Raw genomic sequence first — 20745 nt, 5'->3', positions numbered from 1 at the left:
CACAGTCTCAATTTTATCTGGCTCTGTGGGCATATACATTAAGAATCATAGCTCACATCCACAAAAGAAAATAAAAAGCCTGGATCTGAGGATCCAGGCTCACTCAGCCCCTTCAGCAAGGAGCAAGTATGTAAAAAAGCAATTAACTGACTTCAGGAAAATCTAGTCAAGGGTGGTGTATTCCATAACTTGGCAGGACCCCCATAATGCAAGAGACAGTGGCAACAATCACACTGTGAACAACAAGCACACAAATTTTCCAGTTTGGAAGGCAGAGCAGATGAAGGTACAAGACTCCCAGTAGGACAGCCAAGCAGACGTGGCCACAGCAAGGATGCAACAGGGAGACCCCGCTGTGCCGAGGGAGCAGGATGCTGCCCAGACACACCATGTAGCTCTCATCTGCTCTCTGGCACAGGGTCCCACACAACAGTAATTTTTTATTTTTTCTTCTCTATTATACCTCTGCCCCTGAGATTACAAACACCACACACATCTGTTCACAGCACTGCACGTTCCCAATCACCTGCTGTATACCAACATTCAAAACTGGCCGTATCCAGACACCAGGCATTACTAATGATCTGGCTTAGGTCTGCAACTCTGTAACAGAGTGTCTTCTTCTGAAAAACAACTCTTCTGGGTGCATGTGCTAAATGTGCCCTAAAAGATGCAGCACGAGAGATGACAAGGGTTACACCAATAAGCCACTACTAAGACAAAAAAATAGCAAAGGTATGTTTGTAAAACTTCAAGAGCAATATTAAAAATATCTCTCAAGTTGGAAGAGTAAGAAATTGTAGAATAAATCACATATAGAAGGGAAGGAGATTCAGTGTATTAGATCGGAAATTGAACCCTTGGGGGCTGCTAGTTGTGCCTCTGATGGGCCCAAGGCAGTTACCAGAGCACTGTGCAGATGCAAATAAATATAAACACACACCATCTTTAAACAATAAGGTAACAGAAACAGTTTAACATGGAAGAGGAGACGTTTTAATTTGCTACTGGCTATATAAATGCCTATTATTAAGCTTCACAAGCCAAAACACTAATAATAACTCTTGCATGCATTTCCATACACCTACCATTTTTGAAACCAGGAAAATGAATGCACACTTGCACTTTACGAGAAATGCTAAATGTTGCAGCATTTCATTAAAGCCTCACTGACTGGACTAACCAGGCTGAGTTCTACTGCTTTTAGGTTCTACTAGTATATTTTACTTGGTGTAATAAAAAAGATGAAAGTTTCTGTATAAACATTACAGCATCTCAAGATGAAACATAACAGACATACACAGCCAGCAAAGACGAGAGTAAGCTACAATTTATTTTAGTCTTTTCTATAGGCAGAATGACCTAGGAAAAAGTGAGATTGGAAGCTTTCAGGAAAGTACCTAGCAGAAAGAAGTAAAACACAGCACTAACTTAATACATTCAATACAATGGACAAAAGAATGTTCTTTCTAAAGCTATCTGAAGTATGGCATTATTTTGATACAATTAAATAGTTACATTAGTGTTATGATGTATAGTGTACTGTTAATTCTAAAACATTAATAAGCTCTATAAAGAATTTCCAGTCCATTACACATAACTGGAGGGTACTAAACTAACCCAGGAGAGCTACTCCACCTGAGGTTCACTCAGCCCTTGCTCAGGTGAATAGCCCTTCTTTATGCCTTTCATCTTTGAAGCATTGTCTGCCATGTTTCTTGTGACAAGGGTGTGTATTAAGAAACCACAAAAAATAAAAATACAAAAAATAAGAGACGGAAAAATAAGTGTGTAAGCAGAAGAAATTTCTAGACTTCTTGTTCATAGCAAACACAGAGCAGTCACAATTTCTGCGTCCCCAAATAGAGAGAAACAAAGAGATTCAATGTGGCTATTTGCATGCTGTGGGCTCTCAAGGACAGTAAAGATAACATCTGGAGATAAGACAGGCAAAGAAAACAAACACCCTCGCTCTTGAGGAACAGGGTACAGTGTTTAGGAGTTTATTATCCCCCCTACAGTGGTGTAGTAAACTAAAAGTTCAAGCATTCTCATTCCCTACTAATGAAGTAAGAAGATGCTAAGCTTAGATCACCTTCAGTGCCCCTACTGGATTTCCAACAGTCTGTGCACATGAACAAAGTCCAAATAAAATAAATGACAAACAACGTAGCAGAAACATTTCTGATTCAGAAACAGAACAATAACAAAACTTGATTCAGTTCCAAAGAACTCTCCAGACAAATTATTCCTGTCTTATTGGGGAAGAGGATTTAACCCACTAATACAGGCTGCCATGTTTCACACAGAGTAAGAGGAAGCAAACACGCTACCAGGAATTCCACATCACCAGTCATGTTTTCACAAGACAAAAACATCAAGATTTAATCTTCCCTCATTGGCAGCTGAAAATCACCAGATGCATCTTCCATACAGAACAATGCATTTTACTGTTTAACTCAGCTTCAGGTGCTAGACAGAAACTGGTTACAAAACACAGTATAAACTATTAACAGGCAGAGTGCTATGCTATTCTAAATGTTAAAGTGCAGTGCTGTTGGAAATCAGGCCACCTGGGAAGATTTTCATTTTTAGGTCAACAAGAACATCGCTGCAGATGTTTTAAAATAATTAGTACCTTCACCTTACTGTATCTCCTGTTTCAACCTACCCCAATTCAATTAAACATCAAGTCCAAGCCCTCTGACCCCACAGCTTTTCACACTCACATTGTACAGGTATACAGAGTGTTGCCCCCTACAACTACTGGAAAGAAAGAGGTGGGGAGGTGGCAGTCAGCTTCTTCTCCCAGGCAACTAGTAATAGGACACAAGGAAAGGACTTAAACTGCACCAGGGGAGGTTCACAGTAGATATTAGGAAATATTTCTTCACTAGAATAGTGGTTAAGGATTGTACTCCCCAAGGAAGTGGGGAGCCACCATACCTGGAAGCGTTCAAAAAATGAGCACACATAGCACTTTATAATATGGATTTGATCAAAGATTGGGTTTGATGATCTTAGAGGTCTTTTCCAACCTTAGTGACTCTGTGATTATATGAACCATAGAAGGATGAAGTTTACCACAACCAGAGAGGGTAAGACGATATCACTTTTCCCCTACCTCTGCCTGGGGCATGTAGGCATATACACAAAATATTTCTCATTTATGTGCTCTCCAGCATACAACTAAAACACCAAGTATTTGCAGTTTTCTAAAACAGAACAAACTGATGAACATTCAACACATCAACTAGCATTTAGACAATCCCCTTAGCACTACCTTGCTGTTTTGTTAGTTGACACTACCATGTTCCTTGCTTATAACAACTAATTTCATGAATTGTTTAGTATTTCAAAGAAAGCCTTGCACATCTGTTTTGATAAAGTCAAGAAAAATACATACAAGCAACCACATCCCATCCAGACCCAATGAATTACAGGTTCTCTACCAGGTTTACAAGGGCCATGATAAAGTCCTCCTTAGATTCCCCTCTTACCACACTTAGAATGCTGCTCGAGGCCACTGGATCCACAGTGTCACGTATTGCAGGCCTGGCCACGCTCCAGAGCTACTTCTATGAAGTAGCTTACACGGGCCACAGAGTGGGATTTGCACAGGCAAAACAGCAGCATCACAGCAGACAGATGAACAGCAAGTACCCTTTGGTGATTAAGGCAACCCTGACCAGTCAAAGTGCCAAGCCAAAGAATTTGGGCTTTCCCTTGTCTCAGGATGTTAGAATCTGTCCATGGAGCAAGCAGCTGCCAGTTCCAAGTATTACTGCCCTTTGCCTTTCTCCCTTTTGCCCACTTCAGCTGCCTATATAACACTCCTCCACCCAAAATTACCACACCAATGACTCGCAGCAGACTCAGCAGAAGTGGCTCTGTATCTGCATTTCAGTTTATATCCCACCACGCCAGCTGACACCCCCTTCCAGCAGGCTTTGCTGCACATGGCTGAATTCCAAGCACAACCTCACATAAGACAGACCTGCGGCAGAAAGCTTGGGCAGAAAACCATCAGTGTGACTCCCTGAGCAGCGACTCTGTTCTGTGGGCACTAGCAAGCACACGTGGAAAGATGAGTGCCAGCATTCATGGGATGACAAACAGACTACAAGAGACAAACACTCGACCTCAGCTTCACAACAAACTTGCTCTCTTCTCAGCTCTTTTCTCACCAACACAAGAAAGGCATTTTTATGAAATGTAAATAAAGCTGAGGCAGAGCAGAAAGACACTGGTGTTTGAAGATTCTTAAATCACAAAGATGTGGCTTGATGCTTGGCACAAATATCTATATTGTCAATCACAGGTTCCATTAATCACTTTCTGTTTACAATTATTAATTAGTTTAGGTCCCAAAGGTTTATATTAAATGTTCCCATTGTACTCAATGAACTTGATTAACATGTTCTTGATGTTTTACAGGACAAGACCAGGCAACAAGAAACCCACGAGGAACAAATCCGTCAGTCTAACAGAAAGCACTAGAAGTGGTCAGTTTTTTACGTCAAGCACATTTCCAGCAATATACATAATGAGGCTGTGAAAATTATTGGAAACATCTCTTTAAAAAGGACCCCATGATTTTCAAGTGTTTAGAAAAAGAACCTCAAATCAACAGAACCTCAAATCAACCCAGGACACTGCATTGTGAATGATAAGCATTTAAATACTTCATTACTCCAAAAAAGCAACTAGACACAAGATCTACTTGAAGGTAAAATTTTTAAGTTTCAGCTCAACACCTCTTTTTATAATTGACCCTGATTCATGGAAATTCCAGGTCATCGCTTCTTCTCTATCATCTACCTCCCAACTGAGAAGCAAAGAAGGTGAGGAGTGGGGGCAGAAAAGAGTCTAGCAGTAATGCAATGCAAATCTTTTCCTATCTGAAACACTGTTAACAGAACTAAAATGCCAGGTTTCCATAGCAACCTGAACTGTGTCACATGCTTACACTGTATATTAAGCAACACTGAACAGTTTAATTGTAACACAAAATCCTGTACATTTGTAATGTAAAAAATTAACACTGGAAACCTTCACTATTTATTTTTCAATTGCTTAACCTGCAAAATTTATTGCAGTCTGTTGAGTGTGACCTTGTATTACACCTGTGCAGTTGCATAGGTGCTCCAATGCTGGCAGAGTAAGGTGCATCAAAGTTACAATGATCAACAACAAATCAAACTCTCTTTACACTGCATAGACTGAACCCTGTTTTTAAAAGCAGCAATGTTTCTAATTATTTCCTTCTTCCTTGCAAAATCCCCTCAGGCATTGTGTAACACAAGATTATTTAGCTGTCTTGTCCTTCTGAAATATCCTGAAAACTTCTATTATCTTACCTTTTCTCCTTCCTCCACCTCCAGATTCCTGCAAACACTAAACACAGTTGCTGACCTTGTACCGAGTCACCCTGCACTGTAAGCAGTGCAGAAACTCCCCTCTCAAAAGGAATTCCCCTCGCTATACGCCAGAGCACATCACATTTACCTACTAATTAGGGAGCGACTCTTTGAAGAGCTGCTTGCTTCTTCAGAAGCAGAAACAGAAAAGTTCTTTATATTTTTCTGCGTTCTAACAAGGTGTGCACAGCTAACTCTTTAAAATGTTTCAGGTAAGTAAAGTTACCTATGTCTATGTACACAGAAAAGATAGATCAATGTTATGATTCAAGCAAAACTGTCATATGCCATCCTTCCTTCAGCATATCTAACTGGGCTTTTACTTGCTCAACTCTGCATGCATTCAATCAGTGAGATGGTTCAGGCCTTAACTAAACAACAAAAAAAGTTAAAAATACACCTGAATTAAGCTTGAGTACTGTTGCATAAAAAACAGATGTGTAGAAGTTTTCTGGCAAAGCAGTAGCAGTATATATTTTACTTTCAGATTATTTAAGTGTTTTAAACATTATTATAGAACTGAGATTCTCTTGTTGAACAAAACAGACTAATTTTGAAACTAAAATTTAAACTTCTTACACTGACAGTATCAACAAAGTAACTCAGCATTCTGAAGCTAGATATTTCCTTTTGCTGGAGGGTGGGGAGGAACCAAACACCATAAAGTCAGAAAAATGACAAATAGCTTCAATTCCTCCAGTGCTGCATTTTCAGGAAAGCCATCCATCTCAGCCACATCAACCAGGTGCCACAACAGAGACTCTGAGCTCTCTACTCCCATACTGAGTGCATTCAGAGGGACTACTCACACAGATTATGTTTGTGACACCTAAGCTAACATGGGACCCAAAGATGAAAGCTGCCCAATTCCTCTTCACTGCAGGTTATACCTGACACAGCTGCTAACGTTTCCAACAAAACTTTGTATTCTCTTGCTTACAGCTACATCAGTGTAATTGCTCACCCTTTCTCAAGCTGAAGCCAGTAAAAGCAGATAATGCATTAACAAGTTTTGGATTTGGCCTTGCTTTTTTCCATGTTAAAGCACCTATTTTTGAGGGGCCACAGTCCTTCCATTTTTGTGTTAAAATTTGTCTTTGAAAAAAAAATAAAAAATGGGTAGAGACCTACACTTTAAAAATAATACAAAAAGCAGTTTGCACCTGCCCCACCAGGGTGCATTAATGATCTGCAGTTAAAAAGGACTAACACGTTACCTGTGAAAAGGCTATTACCTCAGAGCAAGATTCATAGAATCAGGAACCATTTAGGCTGAAAATGACCTTTAAGGTCATCAAGTTTAACCATATCCTACTCATGTCTTGCCAATAATTATGATAGGACCTAGGATTAAAACTCATACATAAAATCCCTAACACATGGCTGGGCTGATCTCATGAACAGGTCTAGCTTCCACAGGTCAAAATTACTTTTCTGAGATATCTGCATGCTGGACTCAGGGAAGTAAAAAGAAGGGGCAAAAAATAAGTGAAAAGAAGCAGGAAGAGAGATATGTTTCAAGACCAGATGAAATAAATTCCAGTTTATAACATGGGATTCTGTCATCCTAGAGCCTTTCAGTGAGAAAATCATTCACAGGTCTTGCATCACAGAATTCATAAAAAACAGTACATGGCATGAAGAAGAAATAAAAACTTAAACAGATGTAAAACACAGTAGTGTAGAACTTTTTATTTTAATTGCAATATAATGCTGACAGCAAAGCAGTTACGATTTGAAAACCATACTCAGTGAAGTCCTGATTCCAGTGACAGCCACAGAAGTCTGCTTCTTTACAAAGCTTCTAGATCCGAAAAAATCCCTCAACCAAACCAAAGCAAACAAACAAAAAAAATAAAATAAAAACCCACAAAAACAAACAAACAAACAAAACAACAACAAAAAAAACCCACAATCAGAGGAGAGGCTTTTGAAGGATTGTTACCATTTACTAAGGGATGACAGTTTTTCCCAAGAAATACATTTTGTAACTTGAAGCCTTTACATCCAAAACTCTACACTGGTTCACAACATAATGAACATGTTACAGTCACCAAGTAAAAAGAAATACACATCTCCTCAGAAGCACCTTAAAATCAGGTTTGGTGCTACAAGTGGCTCCTTCAGCCGCACCACCTTTCCATTTGCAAACCTCCTTGGATTTCTGCTTGCATTTGCACACACTACCCACAGCACCCTTCAATCATGGCTCATTCCTAATGGAGCACGGTGCCATTCTGCAAGGAGCAGCATCACTCTGCTCTGCCAGGTCTGAGTCTAAATCTCCTTCCCTGGAAGAAAACAAAGAAACAAACACACCTGCCTTGCTCATCTCATAAACTTAACTTAAATTGTGTTCATGGTTGAGCAGAAGGGCTAGGAACTGCTCTCCTGGATGCAGTGTTATCCCACAGCTCACCACCCACGGAGGCCAGGAGAATCCTCCAACACGTGGCAGTGTGTAAGGTCTGGTTCATCCCTAGGGTTCACATTCTTCGCTCTTTCCAACCTCCCTGTAGAAGATTCATTATTTCTTAGTCTTGCTGTACCATTTTGGTTTCAAAATCAGCCTCTAGTCCCCTACCCCTAAAATCTGCCCATTATATGCTAGGCTCAGCCTGGGGCTGGGAACCACCAGAGCAGGGCCTAGAAAAGGACACAGCTAGTTGACAAAACACTGAAACTTCCTTCTCACACAGTAGGGTCAGGTGCACAGTGTCAACAGTGCAGGAGAAAAGAAAACTAACCTTCATCTTCTTAATCTCTTTTCATGACAACAGTGTGTTACTTGTACTAACAGAAATGATGCACTACAAACAGAATCCAGTTTTCAAAACAAACAACCCACTTAAAAATTTGACCACTGAGGGATCAGTTAGCAGCACAGACCCTTTTTAAGGAATTTAGAATTCCTGATAGAAGGAAACAAATGGACATTTGATATGGTGTGATGTGAGCAACCACATCAGCACAAGCCCAACAAAGGAGATTTTCCTTTCCATCCTGTAAGTATGACTGTAGCAGGACACAAATGCAGATGTCACCCTCTATTCACTCTAACTAAAAGGCACACCTAGCCAACACTGCCCAGCACCACACACTAAAAAAAACCCAATACCACAGAACAAAACCAAAAACCAAATTACCAGTAAATCAAATGAAATTTCTTCAGTGGATACCTAACCATGGGGACTGGAGAAGAACTCACGGCACTGGCAGAAAGCCACCCTTGTCATTCCTTTGTGGTTCTCAATTTGTTTCCTAACTAGCCTGAAGATGACCCAGGCTGCTTGTGACTTGACCCCACATATTTGGGTGGCAAGAGGACTTTCATGTCCCTCAGCTGTTAATTATTTGGGCCAGATCTGCACAAGTGACTGGCTCACAGCAGGCAAAGTCAATCTGTCACCACATACCTGGCTACATTTCAGCACACTGTTCCAAAGTTTACTTGTAACAAAGTAAAAGTTTCATTTCCTTGGTTCTTCACCTATTGTCACCAAGATATCACCACTTACATCACATAGCTACCCCACAACACCTGCATTTCAGAAGTTTTTGGATTTGGAAAGAAGGTACAGACCAGACTTTATGTCATGGACTATCACAGCTCCTATTTTAGGAGTCTTCAGCAGCTTCACTACAAAAGGCTTGATCAGCAACCAGCATGGGAAAAAGGAGTACAAAATGTCAAATACTGCTTATATAAGAGAATAATTTATTTTTAATACAAATTCTAAATATCATGTGTAAAATCTTCATGTGTAAAATTATTATACACTTCAATGCTTTCCTGAATTATCTGAACCTTTGTGAGGAAGTACAAAGGAAGAACTCAAGACACTCTGGCCTACAAAGTTTTGCTGAGTTTGCTGCAGCTACCAAAAATCTGCATACAGACTAACCCCAGCTTTATCACAAGTACCCATGTCTTCGGCATCACTACAGCTGCTTAAAAAGCATTCTAAAAAATGATACTTCTTAAGTTGAGAGTAAAATAAAGCCCTGGACACCAGACTGGGGCACTACTTAAGCATAAGACAGTTAACTACAGCAAAAGCCTACTGACACAGCACAGAAGCAGTGCCAAGCCACTGACCACATAAAGTTGTTCCACACAGCATCTCCTCCAAAGTAACAACCTAGGCAGGCCCAAGGATTTTCTGCAAACACAGCATCACCTGATCTGGCAGAAAGCCATCCACACCTCTTCCCCTCTGAATCAAAATGGCAGTGATGCTTTGTGAATATTTATATTTTTTTATTTGCTGCATTACCTTAGAATACTTAAAAAGAAAACAAACTGCAAAATAAGACAGATGGCATGTGGGGCAGAAAGCAGAAAAAAATAGACTGGAGTAACAGCAGACAGAGAGAGTGCTGCTAGAAAAGGTTAAATTTACTTGAAAAAAATGAGTCAGGGAATATATTACCTTTTCTTAAGATAAGGCTAAGTTCAAGGAAGCAACAGCTCTCACTGTGAACTTCTCTAAAACAAAGCTGTGATTTCCTCTATCATCTGCTGCACTGGAACTGATCCTTGCCTGCAGTGTCTTAGATTCTGAGGAAATGGCCCTCAGTTATCTTCAGAAACACCAAGAGAAGATCCCAAAATCAGCTGTTAATGGATGAGAGCAAAGTAAGAAAATTTCCTTTCTAGAAATAATACTAATAAAAAGCTTTTAAATCCTAAAGCGAACACAAAATGAAACATAAACAGTACTATTTTGACATTGTAACCAAAAGATAAACACATATCCTGCCTATATAAACAAATATAGTTTGCATGTTTTTTGTTCCTGTAAATCAGTTTCATATCAGTTTCATGGGTACTCATACAACCCCACATTTCAAGAAGGATGTTGAAAAAAAACCCTGAAAAACACATAGAGTAGCCATAAGAAAAGCAGCAACAGGGAAGAAATGGCACCTTGGTGGGCTCTACACACAGCATACCAAAGAGAAGGCCAAATGCTTAATTACAGCTCAGGAGTACTACAGGGCAGAGAATGACTGAGCAGGGAACAGCTTCACCGAGCTCTGACAGGGGCATTGGACCACACAGCATCAGGAATTTGAGGCATGCAACTGAAAGCAGTTCACCTCTCAGGATAAACAGCAATCAGAAAGGCTTACTGAGATTATGATGAGTACTCTACACATTGACAAATTCAAGCCTAATCCAGAAGTCTTCTCAAAGGATGAACTGTGGTTCCATGACAAGTCATTAATTCTCAGGTAAGTATAGGGAGGTCAGGAGGATGCTAAATGGTACTGAGGTGAAATATTGGTATCCTTTCTCCCAGCCTGGTCAGAGACTGGGAGCAGCGCAGGTGCAAGAGCAAAGCAGTGCAAGAGCAAAGCACCGCACCTGGTTGTGGGCACTCAGTATGACACTCTGCACTGCAACCAGAGGAAAGCACCAGCAGACCCCCTGAAGCCTGCCTGCACTCTGCCCTTGCAGCAAGCTGGGGAGACACTGCAGATACACAGCCAGGGTCCCATGCAAGGCTGCAGAGTGCTGCCCACTCCAAAAATGAACAAACAGTTCCCAACATACAACTTTCAGCACCAGCACAACCACTCACACCCACCTGACATTTTGACCAGGAATAAAGACATACAGCTTTCCACCTACAGTAGAATGGTTTGCAAAGAAAAGCAAGAAGAAAAAGAAAATACTCCTCTGTATGTGTTTAATATATCTATCTGAAACATTTTGTTTGGGGAGGGAAATATACTTCCTCTAGCCTACTGTGAATTTTGTCACTAACTCATTGTTTCATAAATCTGGCTAGGGAAAAATGACAACGGAGTAAGATCTTTAAAAGGAAAAAAAAAGGAGGAGAAGGAAGAAAGAACTGAAGACTTCCTTGTCCTACTCTGCTTTCTTTCCTAGTCAAAGGAGGTCACTTGAGTGAGCACTCTTACTGCTGACTTCACTCATCAAATATAGCATTTCCTCTTTTTGGGAAAACAATCTTAACCCCCAGGACAAACTCACAGCAGAAAGTGGCAGCAACATGACTTGGACATTTTCTTCCGTGAGGGTACAGATCACTCACAAGAAGGAGTGAGAAGCCATCAACTTTGTGGCAGGCAGCCAACGCCAACCCCACCATCAATAACTCCCCCAGCAGGTGGATACCTCACTAAAACAAAAGCTACACCTATAAAGCCTTTGACTATTTTGGCTTATTGATCATGATGAGGAAGAGGTTTGTCAGTCAACTGCTTTTTGGGTGATGACACTGAATTTCTTCTGCAAGATGAGCCGAGGACCATGACTGCCTGCTGCTGAACTGGGCACCTGCTGAAACACAGAGAGCACAAGCCAGGTGCTGGACAGAGAGCTTTACCATTTTTCTCAGCATTGGTCATGTTCCAGCTTTCCTTTCACGCCTACTGGACAGCAAAGGGAAATTGAGTCCCTTTGTCCTTCATTTCCATAATTATTGTTTGTGAGCAGCTCCAGCTGCCTAGAACAGCAATTTCTTGTGTCAGATCTCACTGCAGAGGCTCACACTACGTTCTCACCTTTGAAACACCCACCCAAATGGGTGACTGCAGACAGTCACTTTGGACTGCAATAACTAGCTACAGGATCACCACAATTTTTCAAATTATCTTTCCAAAGACTTGTTATCCTCCAATCCAAATCACTCTCAAGTGAATTCACTTCTGTTTGGATAGAGAGGTTTATTCTCTAACAAAGAGATTTGCAAGCTGTCCCCTGAAGTCAGGATCTTAAGGTAGCCAAATATCCACTAGAGCCAGCCTCCAACTAATTTCAACCTTCTCTTTCAAAATCATGGATACACAAAGCAACAAAGCCATATTCCTAATAAGACAAGGACTGTTCCAATCAATTCTAACTCACTTCATCTCCAAAGGGAATCACTTACCATTTCAGCAGCAGATGTGACACATCCAAATGTGAGTGTGGCTACTGCTGCAGTGAGAACAGGGCATTGGGCAAAGCCAAGGAATGAAACCCAGAGACAGCCTCATAAACAACTTGGACAAATCAGGTGTTCCAGAAGCATTTCTCTTCTATAACTTAATATGCAACACGGAAAAAAAAAAAAAAACCACCAAAAAGACAGAATTTCCCTCCAAGCCCAAGATTTTGATCCACTACTTAAAAAAACCCAAAAAAAACAAACAACCAAACAAAAAAACAGAAAGCCATCACACAGCATTTTGGCTACAAGCATCTACTTCAATACAACTCTTCAAAGGATCAACATTACTCGACTATTTAGGTCCTTAAAATATTTTGTGTGTATGGACATATTTTTATGGACATTTTCCAGGTAAAAAGATGAAAGAGAAGGCAGTCTAAAATGCACTGCAACTTACATATTTTTTATCATGGTTTACATTTAAAAATATATTCCTGATAAAGTAATTTTCATTCAGAAAGTATATATTCATGCATACTTATATTCTTGGCATTTTCTACTGCCTTCTCCATTAATTTTCTGAAAGTCTGTGTGTGTACACATAAGTGTCAGATGGAACAATATCAGGAAATTATTATTTCCATACTGTGTAAACACTGGCTGATACAATATGCTGGCAGAGTTCATCAACACACATTTTAAGTATCACACAAACACAGGCCCTTAGGCTGGGTCATAGCATTTTAAGCAAACCATAATCGATTAATGGGCACCTACCCATCTTAAAAGTCCATCACTGCGCATTAATACAAGAAATGTATGACTACCTAACGGGAGAAGAGTAATTGTAGCATGTAAAGTAAACACATGCTAAAAGCCTGCTACTGAGTCGAAGTGTTCATCATCTCATTTCATCACCTAGGGGATGAACAGTTACTACATCCTTTAGCACCACGATATTGCACACACATCACCCAACATACAAGTACGCCACTCCACCCGTAAACCAACTCTGAAGCACCGCACGATGAAGGACAGAGAGGAAAGTCCATTGCACTGATTAAAGAGACAAAAATCAATTATTGACACACCTTTGGAACCCGGCAGCACTTCGCAATCGTGACAACCAAAGGCTACCCAAATTAATATACAGAGAGAGCCTGGAACATTCCAGTAATTCATCCAAGACCCTGAGAGGGAGGAAATAAATGAGGTTCGAAGCCGCGAAAGCCATCTCGGCGGCACGGCTGGGTAGCGGCAGCAGCAGCAGAGCACACCCCGGGTGCCCGGGAGCAGCACCCGCGGCGGGCGGGCAGGTCCCTGGAGCCGCCCCGCGCCCCCGACCGCGCCCGCACGGACACACCGCGCCTCCCGGGCTGCGCTGCCGCGCTGGCTCCGTGCACCAGCGAGCGGGCGAAGAGCTCCTCTGCCACCGCAGCGGCGGCCCCGTCCCCGCCCCGCCGGGCTCCGCGTCCCCCGGCCAGGGCCCAAGGCCGCGCCCGAGCAGCCCCGCCCTTCCCGCGGCCCGGCGCGCACAGACCGACCTGCGGGCGGGCGGCATGGCGGGCCCCGCCTCCCCTCGGCCCGCCCGGCCGCCCCGGCCCCGCCGGAGCGCGGTGGCCCCGGGGCTGGGCGCGGTGGCCGCGCTCCTAGGGAGCTTCACAGGCTGCAAGCCCTGTCCTGGGCGAAGGGGTCGGTCTGCGGAGCCAGATGTCCTACGAGTCATAAAGTCCAGGAGCCGGGGTCTTCCTCTGGATGGGAGTTTTCTCAAGGGCGGTGCTAAAAACAAAACAGCCAGTTTTGGAAATTGAGGTTAACCAAAGCCTTTAGATCCGTGGGAAACTGAAAAGCCTAGAAACCTCATCTGCTGTTTCTACACTGTCCGCCAGTAGGCTTCTTCACCCAATCCCCGGGAAACAACACCCGCTATATTTACCAGAAACTCCACTCCCTTACCCGAGATAACTGCAGGTAACGTTTGTGGCTAGCCTAAACAAGATCTAGCTTCTTTTTTCTTCCTTAGGTTAGTAATCAGCTCTGAAAGACTGATTTCAGTCTTTCGGGCATTGTAACAAAGACATTGGAACACCATTAAATTCCAAAATCTCAAGCCTGAAGATAGGCAGATACCTGCATAAATGAAAAGGTGACACAAAGTGTACACGTATATAAAGAGATGCTAAAATAATGTGTCAAAATAACAAATGGCGCACAGGTGTCTCAAGAATAATATCTTTACTAATTATAATGTTATGAATCCAACGAGCTTTAATTTTAAGTAAGAGATTTGTCAGAGGCTTTTTTTATTTAACAGCTGCTTAGAAGATTCATTTCAAAAACACGTCATTTTCAAATGCATCTCCAATACAGACACAGCCATCTCCCACCGTTGCCATTATCCTACTTGTAGCATATGCTTGCTACCACTCAGTGCCACTACTGGAACAGCAACTTTCTCAACTCCTCCACTAAATTTGCTGCTGCACTTTCAGCTAAAATTGAAGTTTCCATCTGATTTTTTTTTTTTTACCAAACCAGTTTCTTTTAAGAGGGACAGATTTTCTTTAAAACATAGTCTGCTGCTTAAAGGATACGTTCTAGTAACACACTGAAGTTAGTACATCTTATTATTACCCAGCAAAAGATGGACAAACCCAAAGTTACTTTGGTTATAATCTCCAAAGACTTCACTGGCGCAAGGGTTTTCTACCACCACATGGAAGAAAGCAGCCCTGCTCTCAGTTACTCTTCTAGCAGTGCTAAGATAACAAAACTGGGAAAAAAAGAGGAAGAATAGTAGTACTGTTTACCCAACCTCCTTTGCCAAATTGCAGGAGCTATAAAGCCCTATCCATCAAAGTGGTGGAAACCCTGTTTATCTCTTAGCTGCACTTGCACAACAATGACAGTGACTAACAGCTTATTTTAGCTCCAGAAAAGACATCCCTGTCCTAAAGTACCAGTTTGCTGTCCATCATCATTCCAAGCACAGTCACCTCTATTGTACAGTCTAGAAAGCTCTATAAAGACAATGCATGAACTCCATATAGCAAAGAAACGACGCATTTCTATAGTACTTGAGCATATCAAATATACATTCTAGACTGCATGGGGGAGAAATCACTCAAATTCCTGTCAGAGCAGCAGGATAAGCAGGCTAGGACTGGGAGAGAAGCACTGTACAAGCTCTAGTTATGGCACTGTGGGTTACTGCCTGTGGCTCAACCCACAGACTTCACATCATTGGCAGAAGTCATTGTGTGAGTGGCACGTCACACCCCCTTATATTTTACTGAGTCTGAAGCACTCAGTAATGCCTGCCTTTCTGTTGCAACGATGAACATGAGATAGACAGATAAGAGGTAGATTAGACACACACACATCCCCTTTGAAATAAAACTTAGTTTTAGTCTCACTGCAGTACAGAGGATAGCAGATAGTCTGAATAGTTTGCTCTTTCCCATGGCAATATGTTCCTTGCTAATTCATTCGAATACAAATGCTCTTAACATAATTTGATTAATTGTCTTTGTGGTATCAATGCTTAGAATATCTTTACCGGAGAAAATCTTAAATTCATGTTGCTTGTTGATTTCAGGTTTGGGCAAATTTGTTTTATCACTGTTTGCATTATTTTGATGGAGACAAAATGTAAATTTGCTATTTTCATCACTGCCAAATTGTGAATTTTTATCCTAGAAAAATATTTCTCACACAAACTTACACATATAACCACACATGAAAGACAGAACAGATTCAGGATACCGAAATACTACATTTCAGTGGGTTTTGATCTTCTGCTTCAGTGTACATTAACAGAGTTACATACATTCAAGAGAAAAAATTGCTAGAGGTACGGTATGTTTATGGCCTGCATTCAGATCAGCTTATACTAATAGCAGAAAAAATACTGTATTGCTCATGTAGTTCATGTAGTTTTTCTTTTTTTACATCTGTAATTGTTAGCTTACAGCACATTTATTTAAGACAACCTGCCATAAAGAATAACACTGACAACCTTGACTGCTATAACAGTCCAGTTTTGAAAAGATATAAAAATAAAGGAGACACCAATCTTTCTTTTTTTTTTTTTTCCATTATCAGCCCTTCTGTTTTTGCCTATTACTCCTACCATTATTCACCATGAAGTAGTCACAAAATAGGTTTCATACAGACAGACTTTTATGCATACATAATTGAGGCTCTGCTTGATCCTTCTGCACTGAGGGCTATTCTTAGCTTGGTTTCTTCAGTTTATGTAATGATGAATTTTCAGAGTGTCCCCGACTCACCCTTTAACTTTGAATTGATTGTCTGGGTATAACTCAATGTGACTGAGGTATTGAAATTTTCCACAAGTTTTACAAAAATGAGAAAGTGACCATAGCTTGAAACTTTTATAAGAAGTTGTCCCCTAATAACGCACCTATTTCTCTGTCTAGAAGAGCAAACCAGAAGTAGCTTCCAAAATGCTCAACTGAAGAAAGACTATAAAAAGAAATTGAATTTGCTGCAATACAACAGGAGATGACAAAAACGTCCTATTTGTTTCAAGTAAGGTAGCTCAGTGGACACTGTATGAAGCACATCACCACCACACTTTATCCCAAACCCCAGAATCACGTGCATTTTAACATGGGCTAAAGGGGAAGAGAAGTGGATCCAGGCTTTACTATATCAAATGCAGTGCCAGGGGAGGAACGGAAGCTGAAGAAAAAGAATACAAGAACGTGTGAAAGTGCTTCTGTAAAGTAAGTACCGTAAAATATTGCTGGTTGCTCCCCGTCTCGTCCTTCAGGACCATTACAATATCCCCCCAGGAGCGGGACTGCCGCGCCCGAGCCGTGGCGCTGCCCGTCCCCTGGCGCTGCGAGCGCCACACTGCAGGCACAGGGAGCCAGCAACCGCGCGGCCTGGAATGTGCTCTTGGAGCTGGGAGAACCACAACAGCTGCGACGCCTGGACAACGCATCTTCAGGTTTTCCTCACGTTATTTCCATCAAAACACTACTGTGGTTAAAACAGATATAGTAAGTGCAAAGTACAATAGCATTTTCCCCCCGAAAATTGTTATAATCCAACAGTTAGGTCACCAATCTGACCATACATGGAAATTAAACACAAAATAGCAAAAGACTGTGCATCATTTCTTCCTTCCCTCTCCTTTCCACTTCCTTGAAACTGGGATGATGTACAATTACAAATCAGGCGAACTTAGAGAAGAAAATCTGATACCAAGACTTTCCACACGAAACACACAGGTTGAGGAAAGAGAGGACTGATAAATGCAGTTTCTGTGCAGATCAAGGGTTTTCACTAGAGCTGAAGCATATACCCCAGTACTAAAGAAAATTTGCACTTACCATTATATATTACATACATACTCAAATTATATACTTTCCATAACTTAGCATATTACTTTGATGTTATTCTTACTAATTTTTACATCATAAGTCTACTGTCACATATCAATCAGCATGTCAAATTAAAGTAATAATAATATATAATGTATTCATATGGAACAGACAAGTTAATTGCATGCTGCTGTACAGCTTGCATTTAAAGGAATCGCTCTGATTTTTCAGGTTCCAAAATTCAGCCTTACATACTAAACTGTGACAGCCGTGATCCAGTACCTCTAACACTGAATGCTACTCACTCGGTTTCACAGGCACACCAACGTTAAGTGAAAAGAAACATCAGCCTCTGACATTCCTTTCCTGGTGCCTTTGTGAAAATCATTCTTCTCCGGCTACCATCTCAAGAGATGCAGGCACAGGCACTGGCTGCTTCTGTGCTGGCAGGAGGCGGAATCGCTGACAGCTTCACTGATGCACTTCTCTATCGGATACAGGAAGCCAGAGGAGAGGCACAATCTTTTGTCAGTGCACATGACTTGTACAGTAAAGAAAGCCATTTCTAAAAGTAACTAGGCAGCATATGACTCTCAATGCTATTTTCCTGATGGTCTAGTGGCCAGCCCTCACCTCTGAGGTTAACATCAAGGAAAAGATCTGCTATTTTAGTAAATTTCTCTTGTACATACCTTAGTTTTCACTGCTCCTGTGGCGGTAACTAACAACCCTTTCACTGCTCAAGAGAAATTTAGTAAGGTATATTACTCATTTGGAAAGTGATTTGCTAACTGTCAAGCACAACAGAGCAGGATTGCTTTGCTTCTACAACTAACAGCTACCTAGGGCATGGACAAAACACATTTGCCCACCCTGCCATCAGCATAAGGCCACATTTTTCATAGGCTCAGCTACCTTTCTGAAATTGTCAGGGGGAGTATTTTGTCTCCATCATTGAGGCAGCTTAAGAACCAAGGGGCCCACCCCTGCCTTCCTCTGAGGTGTCACATAACAGAGACACTCTTAAGGGTGGCAATGACCATTCTGTAACATATATCTTCAATCCTGCCAATGCAGCTACTGGGGGGGGCCCTAGCCTTGTTCTAACCTAGCTGTCTCCAATGCTGCTAACGTCACAGCCACAGAAGTCAGTACCCCTCCAAAACCCACCTGAGATGCACCCAGAGTGGAGAAACCTATGCTTTTAAACACAACACTGTGGACTTAGTGGAGTATACAAGCTTAAGGCTAGCTCAGTTTCTGCAGTATAACCACCTAAATATCTGGCTGGTGTTCCTTGCAGGTTCCACTCTGTAGGAACCACTCTGTAGGTCCCACTTTGCCTTTTTCTTCAACAATAGGCACAGATGCCTGCTGGGACCTGCTGACCTCTCTCACCTAAGCAGACCCACCTCTCTGAAGTGGCCTCAGGGCACAGTGATACCTCAGCCTCCAGCCCCACACAGCTTTGGCTCCTCAAGGCCTGAAATGCCTTTGTCTTACCAAAGGGGATGCTGTCAATCCTACACATGTGAAAAGCTGTTCCTGCATATATAAGACACCAAATCATTATCTAAGAGGGCCTGATTTTAACCTCATATTTTGTTATCTCTCACTGCACAGTAAAATGGCTGAATTTAGACCAAAGAAAGCTTCACAATCAAGACAAACATTTTGTTCTAGACTGCTATAGTAAATGTTTTGTGATGAAATGAACCATCAGCTTAACAGGGATGCTGATGAGATGGAAACCAAACACCTTCAACCTCCTTCCCTCCTCCCAGAAGAAAATTATTCCCTTAAGTTTGTTTTCAGACTCCAAAGCTTTTGAAGATCAGCTAATGCATATTTGCACAGTCCACAAGCACACAGTCTGAAGCTTATCTATCTTAACACAGAAAGGTTTTTGCATTTTAGAAGCAAAGGGCTTGAGAACTAGCGAAATTTGCTTGGGCAGAGCCAACCCTCCCGTATCGTTGAGACACTGCCTAACTAGGGAATATTATTTTTCGTAGTACAGCTCCCAGATCTTCTATGCTCATGAAAACAACATGCCAGAGGAAAGAGCTTTTACACAGAGGTCATCGGCAGCACTGGCCGCTTTCATTCCACTCGCACAAACCTCACAAAAAAAATCCAAGGTCACAAATTAATATCTATCGTGCGAGGAGGCCGCGGCAGCGCAAGGCCAGCAAACACCGACCTCGATCCCCTCTGTGGAGCCACTGGCTCCCACCTGAGAGGGGCCTTTGGAGCCGCTTTTCCCTGCAGGCCTAGCACCGGAACCCGGACAAGCGGAGGTGTTTCCACAGCCTGCCCGCGCAGCGACCGAGCCGGCGCGGGGGAAGCGCCACTTTCCTGCCCTCCCGGCTGCCGCCGGCCGGGATGTGCGGTGCAGAGCGCCCAGCTGACGGGGCCCCGCCTGCAGCCGTGACAGCGACACTCCGTACCTCCGGAGACGATGGTGTCACGATCGGCTTGTAAAGCCAACACGAAATGAGGGAAAACAACCGCGCGAAGCCCGCGCCTGGTGGGGCCGGCGGGAAGAGCGCTGGCGGAAGAAGAGAGGGAGACCCGGCGCCGGCCGCCGGCGCCCTCCTGCGAGCCCCCCCGCCCCTGCCGCGGCCGCGCAGCTCTTGCCTGAGGCGCTGTGGGAGCCGCCCCCGTTCCCGCCGCGGCACCGCCGGGCTGGCCGCTGCTTCCAGCCCGAGGTCCGTCCTGCCGCTCCCCAACCACCATCCCGCCTCCCGCCCACGGCGAGGGCTCTTCACCAGCCTCGCCTGGGCGGCCCCCTCTCCTCCCCAGCCTGCCGCCGCTGTTCTCTTCCGTGGGGTGGAATACAACGTCCTTCTCCACATTTAGCTGCTTCCAGGACTGGGTACTGCTTAGAAAGTGGGGGCTCAAGGAAAAAGCAGCGGAACACGGTCAAAGGACGGAGGGGGGAGTGCGTTGTTATTGCTTCTTTGCAAAGAAGTAGGGACTGCGTTTCAAGGATCCCTGGTGGTCTAGTGGTTAGGATTCGGCGCTCTCACCGCCGCGGCCCGGGTTCGATTCCCGGTCAGGGAA

General features: G+C 42.8%; 1 non-coding gene across 1 annotated transcript; it reads left to right on the top strand.

The window, feature by feature from the left end:
* The first annotated feature begins 20673 nt into the window (after positions 1–20673).
* Positions 20674–20745, top strand: TRNAE-CUC. Its single transcript has one exon. It is a non-coding gene; the product is annotated as a tRNA-Glu (tRNA).

The sequence above is a fragment of the Pyrgilauda ruficollis genome, unplaced genomic scaffold (genome assembly GCF_017590135.1).
Source record: "Pyrgilauda ruficollis isolate IOZ18807 unplaced genomic scaffold, ASM1759013v1 scaffold24, whole genome shotgun sequence".
Lineage (NCBI taxonomy): Eukaryota > Metazoa > Chordata > Aves > Passeriformes > Passeridae > Pyrgilauda > Pyrgilauda ruficollis.
The sequence above is the reverse complement of the archived record's forward strand: the minus strand, read 5'-3'. Positions and strand labels throughout refer to the sequence as shown.